Raw genomic sequence first — 12,712 nt, 5'->3', positions numbered from 1 at the left:
GTGTAAAAACAAGTCAAAGATATTTACATTAAGCAGACCTCAGTGAAGAAAATACCTAAAAACACTGCAAGAGAGAAAGGACAACTTAAACACTACAGGGTGTAAAAACAAGTCAAAGTTATTTACATTAAGCAGAACTCAGTGCAAGAAAATACATGACTAACACTGCAAGAGAGAAAGGACAACTTAAACACTACAGGGTGTAAAAACAAGTCAAAGTTATTTACATTAAGCAGAACTCAGTGCAAGAAAATACATGACTAACACTGCAAGAGAGAAAGGACAACTTAAACATACAGGGTGTAAAAACAAGTCAAAGTATTTACATTAAGCAGAACTCAGTGCAAGAAAATACATGACTAACACTGCAAGAGAGAAAGGACAACTTAAACATGACAGGGTGTAAAAACAAGTCAAAGTTATTTACATTAAGCAGACCTCAGTGCAAGAAAATACCTTAAAACACTGCAAGAGAGAAAGGACAACTTAAACATACAGGGTGTAAAAACAAGTCAAAGTATTTACATTAAGCAGAACTCAGTGCAAGAAAATACATGATAACACTGCAAGAGAGAAAGGACAACTTAAACATACAGGGTGTAAAAACAAGTCAAAGTATTTACATTAAGCAGACCTCAGTGTAAGAAAATACCTTAAAAACACTGCAAGAGAGAAAGGACAACTTAAACACTACAGGGTGTAAAAACAAGTCAAAGTTATTTACATTAAGCAGAACTCAGTGCAAGAAAAACATGACTAACACTGCAAGAGAGAAAGGACAACTTAAACACTACAGGGTGTAAAAACAAGTCAAAGTATTTACATTAAGCAGAACTCAGTGCAAGAAAATACATGACTAACACTGCAAGAGAGAAAGGACAACTTAAACACTACAGGGTGTAAAAACAAGTCAAAGATATTACATTAAGCAGAACTCAGTGCAAGAAAAACATACCAACACTGCAAGAGAGAAGGACAACTTAAACATGACAGGTGTAAAAACAAGTCAAAGTATTTACATTAAGCAGACCTCAGTGCAAGAAAATACCTTAAAAACACTGCAAGAGAGAAGGACAACTTAAACACTACAGGGTGTAAAAACAAGTCAAAGTTATTTACATTAAGCAGAACTCAGTGCAAGAAAAACATACTAACACTGCAAGAGAGAAAGGACAACTTAAACATGACAGGGTGTAAAAACAAGTCAAAGTATTTACATTAAGCAGAACTCAGTGCAAGAAAAATACCTTAAAACACTGCAAGAGAGAAAGGACAACTTAAACATTACAGGGTGTAAAAACAAGTCAAAGTTATTTACATTAAGCAGACCTCAGTGTAAGAAAATACATGAAAACACTGCAAGAGAGAAAGGACAACTTAAACATACAGGGTGTAAAAACAAGTCAAAGATATTTACATTAAGCAGACCTCAGTGTAAGAAAATACCTTAAAAACACTGCAAGAGAGAAAGGACAACTTAAACATACAGGGTGTAAAAACAAGTCAAAGTATTTACATTAAGCAGAACTCAGTGTAAGAAAATACCTTAAAACACTGCAAGAGAGAAAGGACAACTTAAACATTACAGGGTGTAAAAACAAGTCAAAGTTATTTACATTAAGCAGAACTCAGTGCAAGAAAAACATGACTAACACTGCAAGAGAGAAAGGACAACTTAAACATTACAGGGTGTAAAAACAAGTCAAAGTTATTTACATTAAGCAGAACTCAGTGCAAGAAAATACCTTAAAAACACTGCAAGAGAGAAAGGACAACTTAAACATACAGGGTGTAAAACAAGTCAAAGTATTTACATTAAGCAGACCTCATGTAAGAAATACCTTAAAAACACTGCAAGAGAGAAGGACAACTTAAACATTACAGGGTGTAAAAACAAGTCAAAGTTATTTACATTAAGCAGAACTCAGTGCAAGAAAATACCTTAAAAACACTGCAAGAGAGAAGGGACAACTTAAACATTACAGGGTGTAAAAACAAGTCAAAGTTATTTACATTAAGCAGAACTCAGTGCAAGAAAATACCTTAAAAACACTGCAAGAGAGAAGGACAACTTAAACATACAGGGTAAAACAAGTCAAAGTTATTTACATTAAGCAAACTCAGTGAAGAAAATACCTAAAAAACTGCAAGAGAAAGGACAACTTAAACATTACAGGGTGTAAAAACAAGTCAAAGTATTTACATTAAGCAGAACTCAGTGTAAGAAAATACCTTAAAAACACTGCAAGAGAGAAGGACAACTTAAACATACAGGGTGTAAAAACAAGTCAAAGTTATTTACATTAAGCAGACCTCAGTGCAAGAAAATACATGACTAACACTGCAAGAGAGAAAGGACAACTTAAACATGACAGGGTGTAAAAACAAGTCAAGTTATTTACATTAAGCAGACTCAGTGTAAGAAAATACCTTAAAACACTGCAAGAGAGAAAGGACAACTTAAACATGACAGGGTGTAAAAACAAGTCAACGTTATTTACATTAAGCAGAACTCAGTGCAAGAAAATACATGACTAACACTGCAAGAGAGAAAGGACAACTTAAACATGACAGGGTGTAAAAACAAGTCAAAGTTATTTACATTAAGCAGAACTCAGTGCAAGAAAATACATGACTAACACTGCAAGAGAGAAAGGACAACTTAAACATTACAGGGTGTAAAAACAAGTCAAAGATATTTACATTAAGCAGACCTCAGTGTAAGAAAATACCTTAAAAAAACTGCAAGAGAGAAAGGACAACTTAAACACTACAGGGTGTAAAAACAAGTCAAAGATATTTACATTAAGCAGACCTCAGTGTAAGAAAATACATGACTAACACTGCAAGAGAGAAAGGACAACTTAAACATGACAGGGTGTAAAAACAAGTCAAAGTTATTTACATTAAGCAGAACTCAGTGCAAGAAAAAACATTACCAACACTGCAAGAGAGAAAGGACAACTTAAACATGACAGGGTGTAAAAATAAGTCAAAGGTATTTACATTAAGCAGAACTCAGTGTAAGAAAATACCTTAAAACACTGCAAGAGAGAAAGGACAACTTAAACACTACAGGGTGTAAAAACAAGTCAACGTTATTTACATTAAGCAGAACTCAGTGCAAGAAAATACATGACTAACACTGCAAGAGAGAAAGGACAACTTAAACACTACAGGGTGTAAAAACAAGTCAAAGTTATTTACATTAAGCAGAACTCAGTGCAAGAAAAAACATTACCAACACTGCAAGAGAGAAAGGACAACTTAAACATGACAGGGTGTAAAAATAAGTCAAAGGTATTTACATTAAGCAGAACTCAGTGTAAGAAAATACCTTAAAAACACTGCAAGAGAGAAAGGACAACTTAAACACTACAGGGTGTAAAAACAAGTCAACGTTATTTACATTAAGCAGAACTCAGTGCAAGAAAAAACATGACTAACACTGCAAGAGAGAAAGGACAACTTAAACATTGCAGGGTGTAAAAACAAGTCAAAGTTATTTACATTAAGCAGAACTCAGTGCAAGAAAAAACATTACCAACACTGCAAGAGAGAAAGGACAACTTAAACACTACAGGGTGTAAAAACAAGTCAACGTTATTTACATTAAGCAGAACTCAGTGCAAGAAAATACATGACTAACACTGCAAGAGAGAAAGGACAACTTAAACATTACAGGGTGTAAAAACAAGTCAAAGTTATTTACATTAAGCAGAACTCAGTGCAAGAAAATACCTTAAAAACACTGCAAGAGAGAAGGGACAACTTAAACATTACAGGGTGTAAAACAAGTCAAAGTTATTTACATTAAGCAGAACTCAGTGCAAGAAAATACCTTAAAACACTGCAAGAGAGAAGGGACAACTTAAACATTACAGGGTGTAAAAACAAGTCAAAGTTATTTACATTAAGCAGAACTCAGTGCAAGAAAATACCTTAAAACACTGCAAGAGAGAAGGGACAACTTAAACATTACAGGGTGTAAAAACAAGTCAAAGATATTTACATTAAGCAGAACTCAGTGTAAGAAAATACCTTAAAAACACTGCAAGAGAGAAGGACAACTTAAACATTACAGGGTGTAAAAACAAGTCAAAGTTATTTACATTAAGCAGACCTCAGTGCAAGAAAATACATGACTAACACTGCAAGAGAGAAAGGACAACTTAAACATGACAGGGTGTAAAAACAAGTCAACGTTATTTACATTAAGCAGACCTCAGTGTAAGAAAATACCTTAAAACACTGCAAGAGAGAAAGGACAACTTAAACATACAGGGTGTAAAACAAGTCAAAGTTATTTACATTAAGCAGAACTCAGTGCAAGAAAATACATGACTAACACTGCAAGAGAGAAAGGACAACTTAAACATACAGGGTGTAAAAACAAGTCAAAGTTATTTACATTAAGCAGAACTCAGTGCAAGAAAATACATGACTAACACTGCAAGAGAGAAAGGACAACTTAAACATACAGGGTGTAAAAACAAGTCAAAGATATTTACATTAAGCAGACTCAGTGTAAGAAAATACCTTAAAAACTGCAAGAGAGAAAGGACAACTTAAACATACAGGGTGTAAAAACAAGTCAAAGTATTTACATTAAGCAGACTCAGTGTAAGAAAATACATGACTAACACTGCAAGAGAGAAAGGACAACTTAAACATACAGGGTGTAAAAACAAGTCAAAGTTATTTACATTAAGCAGAACTCAGTGCAAGAAAATACATTACAACACTGCAAGAGAGAAAGGACAACTTAAACATACAGGGTGTAAAAAAGTCAAAGTATTTACATTAAGCAGAACTCAGTGTAAGAAAATACCTTAAAAACACTGCAAGAGAGAAAGGACAACTTAAACACTACAGGGTGTAAAAACAAGTCAACGTTATTTACATTAAGCAGAACTCAGTGCAAGAAAATACATGACTAACACTGCAAGAGAGAAAGGACAACTTAAACACTACAGGGTGTAAAAACAAGTCAAAGTTATTTACATTAAGCAGAACTCAGTGCAAGAAAAACATTACAACACTGCAAGAGAGAAAGGACAACTTAAACATGACAGGGTGTAAAAATAAGTCAAAGTATTTACATTAAGCAGAACTCAGTGAAGAAAATACCTTAAAACACTGCAAGAGAGAAAGGACAACTTAAACACTACAGGGTGTAAAAACAAGTCAACGTTATTTACATTAAGCAGAACTCAGTGCAAGAAAAACATGACTAACACTGCAAGAGAGAAAGGACAACTTAAACATTGCAGGGTGTAAAAACAAGTCAAAGTTATTTACATTAAGCAGAACTCAGTGCAAGAAAAAACATTACCAACACTGCAAGAGAGAAAGGACAACTTAAACACTACAGGGTGTAAAAACAAGTCAACGTTATTTACATTAAGCAGAACTCAGTGCAAGAAAATACATGACTAACACTGCAAGAGAGAAAGGACAACTTAAACACTACAGGGTGTAAAAACAAGTCAAAGTTATTTACATTAAGCAGAACTCAGTGCAAGAAAAAACATTACCAACACTGCAAGAGAGAAAGGACAACTTAAACATGACAGGGTGTAAAAATAAGTCAAAGGTATTTACATTAAGCAGAACTCAGTGTAAGAAAATACCTTAAAAACACTGCAAGAGAGAAAGGACAACTTAAACACTACAGGGTGTAAAAACAAGTCAACGTTATTTACATTAAGCAGAACTCAGTGCAAGAAAATACATGACTAACACTGCAAGAGAGAAAGGACAACTTAAACACTACAGGGTGTAAAAACAAGTCAAAGTTATTTACATTAAGCAGAACTCAGTGCAAGAAAAAACATTACCAACACTGCAAGAGAGAAAGGACAACTTAAACATGACAGGGTGTAAAAATAAGTCAAAGTATTTACATTAAGCAGAACTCAGTGTAAGAAAATACCTTAAAACACTGCAAGAGAGAAAGGACAACTTAAACACTACAGGGTGTAAAAACAAGTCAACGTTATTTACATTAAGCAGAACTCAGTGCAAGAAAAAACATGACTAACACTGCAAGAGAGAAAGGACAACTTAAACATTGCAGGGTGTAAAAACAAGTCAAAGTTATTTACATTAAGCAGAACTCAGTGCAAGAAAAAACATTACCAACACTGCAAGAGAGAAAGGACAACTTAAACACTACAGGGTGTAAAAACAAGTCAAAGATATTTACATTAAGCAGACCTCAGTGTAAGAAAATACATGACTAACACTGCAAGAGAGAAAGGACAACTTAAACATGACAGGGTGTAAAAACAAGTCAACGTTATTTACATTAAGCAGAACTCAGTGCAAGAAAATACATGACTAACACTGCAAGAGAGAAAGGACAACTTAAACATTGCAGGGTGTAAAAACAAGTCAAAGTTATTTACATTAAGCAGAACTCAGTGCAAGAAAAAACATGACTAACACTGCAAGAGAGAAAGGACAACTTAAACACTACAGGGTGTAAAAATAAGTCAAAGTTATTTACATTAAGCAGAAGTCAGTGCAAGAAAAAACATTACCAACACTGCAAGAGAGAAAGGACAACTTAAACATGACAGGGTGTAAAAACAAGTCAAAGTTATTTACATTAAGCAGACCTCAGTGTAAGAAAATACCTTAAAAACACTGCAAGAGAGAAAGGACAACTTAAACATTACAGGGTGTAAAAACAAGTCAAAGTTATTTACATTAAGCAGAACTCAGTGCAAGAAAATACATGACTAACACTGCAAGAGAGAAAGGACAACTTAAACACTACAGGGTGTAAAAACAAGTCAAAGTTATTTACATTAAGCAGAACTCAGTGCAAGAAAATACATGACTAACACTGCAAGAGAGAAAGGACAACTTAAACATTACAGGGTGTAAAAACAAGTCAAAGTTATTTACATTAAGCAGACCTCAGTGTAAGAAAATACCTTAAAAACACTGCAAGAGAGAAGGGACAACTTAAACATTACAGGGTGTAAAAACAAGTCAAAGTTATTTACATTAAGCAGAACTCAGTGCAAGAAAATACCTTAAAAACACTGCAAGAGAGAAGGGACAACTTAAACATTACAGGGTGTAAAAACAAGTCAAAGATATTTACATTAAGCAGAACTCAGTGCAAGAAAAAACATGACTAACACTGCAAGAGAGAAAGGACAACTTAAACATGACAGGGTGTAAAAACAAGTCAAAGATATTTACATTAAGCAGACCTCAGTGTAAGAAAATACCTTAAAAACACTGCAAGAGAGAAAGGACAACTTAAACATGACAGGGTGTAAAAACAAGTCAACGTTATTTACATTAAGCAGAACTCAGTGTAAGAAAATACCTTAAAAACACTGCAAGAGAGAAAGGACAACTTAAACACTACAGGGTGTAAAACAAGTCAAAGTTATTTACATTAAGCAGAACTCAGTGCAAGAAAATACATGACTAACACTGCAAGAGAGAAAGGACAACTTAAACACTACAGGGTGTAAAAACAAGTCAAAGTTATTTACATTAAGCAGAACTCAGTGCAAGAAAATACATGACTAACACTGCAAGAGAGAAAGGACAACTTAAACATTACAGGGTGTAAAAACAAGTCAAAGATATTTACATTAAGCAGACCTCAGTGTAAGAAAATACCTTAAAAACACTGCAAGAGAGAAAGGACAACTTAAACACTACAGGGTGTAAAAACAAGTCAAAGATATTTACATTAAGCAGACCTCAGTGTAAGAAAATACCTTAAAAACACTGCAAGAGAGAAAGGACAACTTAAACATGACAGGGTGTAAAAACAAGTCAAAGTTATTTACATTAAGCAGAACTCAGTGCAAGAAAAACATGACTAACACTGCAAGAGAGAAAGGACAACTTAAACACTACAGGGTGTAAAAACAAGTCAAAGTTATTTACATTAAGCAGAACTCAGTGCAAGAAAATACATGACTAACACTGCAAGAGAGAAAGGACAACTTAAACACTACAGGGTGTAAAAACAAGTCAAAGTTATTTACATTAAGAAGACCTCAGTGCAAGAAAATACCTTAAAAACACTGCAAGAGAGAAAGGACAACTTAAACATGACAGGCTGTAAAAACAAGTCAAAGTTATTTACATTAAGCAGACCTCAGTGCAAGAAAATACATGACAAACACTGCAAGAGAGAAAGGACAACTTAAACATTACAGGGTGTAAAAACAAGTCAAAGTTATTTACATTAAGCAGACCTCAGTGTAAGAAAATACATGACTAACACTGCAAGAGAGAAAGGACAACTTAAACATTACAGGGTGTAAAAACAAGTCAAAGTTATTTACATTAAGCAGACCTCAGTGTAAGAAAATACATGACTAACACTGCAAGAGAGAAAGGACAACTTAAACATTACAGGGTGTAAAAACAAGTCAAAGTTATTTACATTAAGCAGAACTCAGTGCAAGAAAATACCTTAAAAACACTGCAAGAGAGAAGGGACAACTTAAACATGACAGGGTGTAAAAACAAGTCAAAGTTATTTACATTAAGCAGAACTCAGTGGAAGAAAATACATGACTAACACTGCAAGAGAGAAAGGACAACTTAAACATTACAGGGTGTAAAAACAAGTCAAAGTTATTTACATTAAGCAGACCTCAGTGTAAGAAAATACCTTAAAAACACTGCAAGAGAGAAGGGACAACTTAAACATTACAGGGTGTAAAAACAAGTCAAAGTTATTTACATTAAGCAGAACTCAGTGTAAGAAAATACCTTAAAAACACTGCAAGAGAGAAAGGACAACTTAAACATGACAGGGTGTAAAAAAAAAACAAAGTTATTTACATTAAGCAGAACTCAGTGCAAGAAAATACCTTAAAAACACTGCAAGAGAGAAGGGACAACTTAAACATTACAGGGTGTAAAAACAAGTCAAAGATATTTACATTAAGCAGACCTCAGTGTAAGAAAATACCTTAAAAACACTGCAAGAGAGAAGGGACAACTTAAACATTACAGGGTGTAAAAACAAGTCAAAGGTATTTACATTAAGCAGAACTCAGTGCAAGAAAATACCTTAAAAACACTGCAAGAGAGAAGGGACAACTTAAACATTACAGGGTGTAAAAACAAGTCAAAGTTATTTACATTAAGCAGAACTCAGTGCAAGAAAATACCTTAAAAACACTGCAAGAGAGAAGGGACAACTTAAACATTACAGGGTGTAAAAACAAGTCAAAGATATTTACATTAAGCAGAACTCAGTGTAAGAAAATACCTTAAAAACACTGCAAGAGAGAAGGGACAACTTAAACATTACAGGGTGTAAAAACAAGTCAAAGTTATTTACATTAAGCAGACCTCAGTGCAAGAAAATACATGACTAACACTGCAAGAGAGAAAGGACAACTTAAACATGACAGGGTGTAAAAACAAGTCAACGTTATTTACATTAAGCAGACCTCAGTGTAAGAAAATACCTTAAAAACACTGCAAGAGAGAAAGGACAACTTAAACATGACAGGGTGTAAAAACAAGTCAACGTTATTTACATTAAGCAGAACTCAGTGCAAGAAAATACATGACTAACACTGCAAGAGAGAAAGGACAACTTAAACATGACAGGGTGTAAAAACAAGTCAAAGTTATTTACATTAAGCAGAACTCAGTGCAAGAAAATACATGACTAACACTGCAAGAGAGAAAGGACAACTTAAACATTACAGGGTGTAAAAACAAGTCAAAGATATTTACATTAAGCAGACCTCAGTGTAAGAAAATACCTTAAAAAAACTGCAAGAGAGAAAGGACAACTTAAACACTACAGGGTGTAAAAACAAGTCAAAGATATTTACATTAAGCAGACCTCAGTGTAAGAAAATACCTTAAAAACACTGCAAGAGAGAAAGGACAACTTAAACATGACAGGGTGTAAAAACAAGTCAACGTTATTTACATTAAGCAGACCTCAGTGCAAGAAAATACCTTAAAAACACTGCAAGAGAGAAAGGACAACTTAAACACTACAGGGTGTAAAAACAAGTCAAAGTTATTTACATTAAGCAGAACTCAGTGCAAGAAAAAACATTACCAACACTGCAAGAGAGAAAGGACAACTTAAACATGACAGGGTGTAAAAATAAGTCAAAGGTATTTACATTAAGCAGAACTCAGTGTAAGAAAATACCTTAAAAACACTGCAAGAGAGAAAGGACAACTTAAACACTACAGGGTGTAAAAACAAGTCAACGTTATTTACATTAAGCAGAACTCAGTGCAAGAAAAAACATGACTAACACTGCAAGAGAGAAAGGACAACTTAAACATTGCAGGGTGTAAAAACAAGTCAAAGTTATTTACATTAAGCAGAACTCAGTGCAAGAAAAAACATTACCAACACTGCAAGAGAGAAAGGACAACTTAAACACTACAGGGTGTAAAAACAAGTCAAAGATATTTACATTAAGCAGACCTCAGTGTAAGAAAATACATGACTAACACTGCAAGAGAGAAAGGACAACTTAAACATGACAGGGTGTAAAAACAAGTCAACGTTATTTACATTAAGCAGAACTCAGTGCAAGAAAATACATGACTAACACTGCAAGAGAGAAAGGACAACTTAAACATTGCAGGGTGTAAAAACAAGTCAAAGTTATTTACATTAAGCAGAACTCAGTGCAAGAAAAAACATGACTAACACTGCAAGAGAGAAAGGACAACTTAAACACTACAGGGTGTAAAAATAAGTCAAAGTTATTTACATTAAGCAGAACTCAGTGCAAGAAAAAACATTACCAACACTGCAAGAGAGAAAGGACAACTTAAACATGACAGGGTGTAAAAACAAGTCAAAGGTATTTACATTAAGCAGAACTCAGTGTAAGAAAATACCTTAAAAACACTGCAAGAGAGAAGGGACAACTTAAACATTACAGGGTGTAAAAACAAGTCAAAGTTATTTACATTAAGCAGACCTCAGTGTAAGAAAATACCTTAAAAACACTGCAAGAGAGAAAGGACAACTTAAACATTACAGGGTGTAAAAACAAGTCAAAGTTATTTACATTAAGCAGAACTCAGTGCAAGAAAATACATGACTAACACTGCAAGAGAGAAAGGACAACTTAAACATTACAGGGTGTAAAAACAAGTCAAAGTTATTTACATTAAGCAGAACTCAGTGCAAGAAAATACATGACTAACACTGCAAGAGAGAAAGGACAACTTAAACACTACAGGGTGTAAAAACAAGTCAAAGTTATTTACATTAAGCAGAACTCAGTGCAAGAAAATACATGACTAACACTGCAAGAGAGAAAGGACAACTTAAACATTACAGGGTGTAAAAACAAGTCAAAGTTATTTACATTAAGCAGACCTCAGTGTAAGAAAATACCTTAAAAACACTGCAAGAGAGAAGGGACAACTTAAACATTACAGGGTGTAAAAACAAGTCAAAGTTATTTACATTAAGCAGAACTCAGTGCAAGAAAATACCTTAAAAACACTGCAAGAGAGAAGGGACAACTTAAACATTACAGGGTGTAAAAACAAGTCAAAGATATTTACATTAAGCAGAACTCAGTGCAAGAAAAAACATGACTAACACTGCAAGAGAGAAAGGACAACTTAAACATTACAGGGTGTAAAAACAAGTCAACGTTATTTACATTAAGCAGAACTCAGTGCAAGAAAATACCTTAAAAACACTGCAAGAGAGAAGGGACAACTTAAACATGACAGGGTGTAAAAACAAGTCAAAGATATTTACATTAAGCAGACCTCAGTGTAAGAAAATACCTTAAAAACACTGCAAGAGAGAAAGGACAACTTAAACATGACAGGGTGTAAAAACAAGTCAACGTTATTTACATTAAGCAGAACTCAGTGTAAGAAAATACCTTAAAAACACTGCAAGAGAGAAAGGACAACTTAAACACTACAGGGTGTAAAAACAAGTCAAAGTTATTTACATTAAGCAGAACTCAGTGCAAGAAAATACATGACTAACACTGCAAGAGAGAAAGGACAACTTAAACACTACAGGGTGTAAAAACAAGTCAAAGTTATTTACATTAAGCAGAACTCAGTGCAAGAAAATACATGACTAACACTGCAAGAGAGAAAGGACAACTTAAACATTACAGGGTGTAAAAACAAGTCAAAGATATTTACATTAAGCAGACCTCAGTGTAAGAAAATACCTTAAAAACACTGCAAGAGAGAAAGGACAACTTAAACATGACAGGGTGTAAAAACAAGTCAAAGTTATTTACATTAAGCAGAACTCAGTGCAAGAAAAAACATGACTAACACTGCAAGAGAGAAAGGACAACTTAAACACTACAGGGTGTAAAAACAAGTCAAAGTTATTTACATTAAGCAGAACTCAGTGCAAGAAAATACATGACTAACACTGCAAGAGAGAAAGGACAACTTAAACACTACAGGGTGTAAAAACAAGTCAAAGTTATTTACATTAAGAAGACCTCAGTGCAAGAAAATACCTTAAAAACACTGCAAGAGAGAAAGGACAACTTAAACATGACAGGCTGTAAAAACAAGTCAAAGTTATTTACATTAAGCAGACCTCAGTGCAAGAAAATACATGACAAACACTGCAAGAGAGAAAGGACAACTTAAACATTACAGGGTGTAAAAACAAGTCAAAGTTATTTACATTAAGCAGACCTCAGTGTAAGAAAATACATGACTAACACTG

This window comes from Oreochromis niloticus, linkage group LG15, assembly GCF_001858045.2.
Source record: "Oreochromis niloticus isolate F11D_XX linkage group LG15, O_niloticus_UMD_NMBU, whole genome shotgun sequence".
NCBI classification, from domain to species: Eukaryota; Metazoa; Chordata; class Actinopteri; order Cichliformes; family Cichlidae; genus Oreochromis; species Oreochromis niloticus.
Note: the sequence above shows the minus strand (reverse complement) of the source record.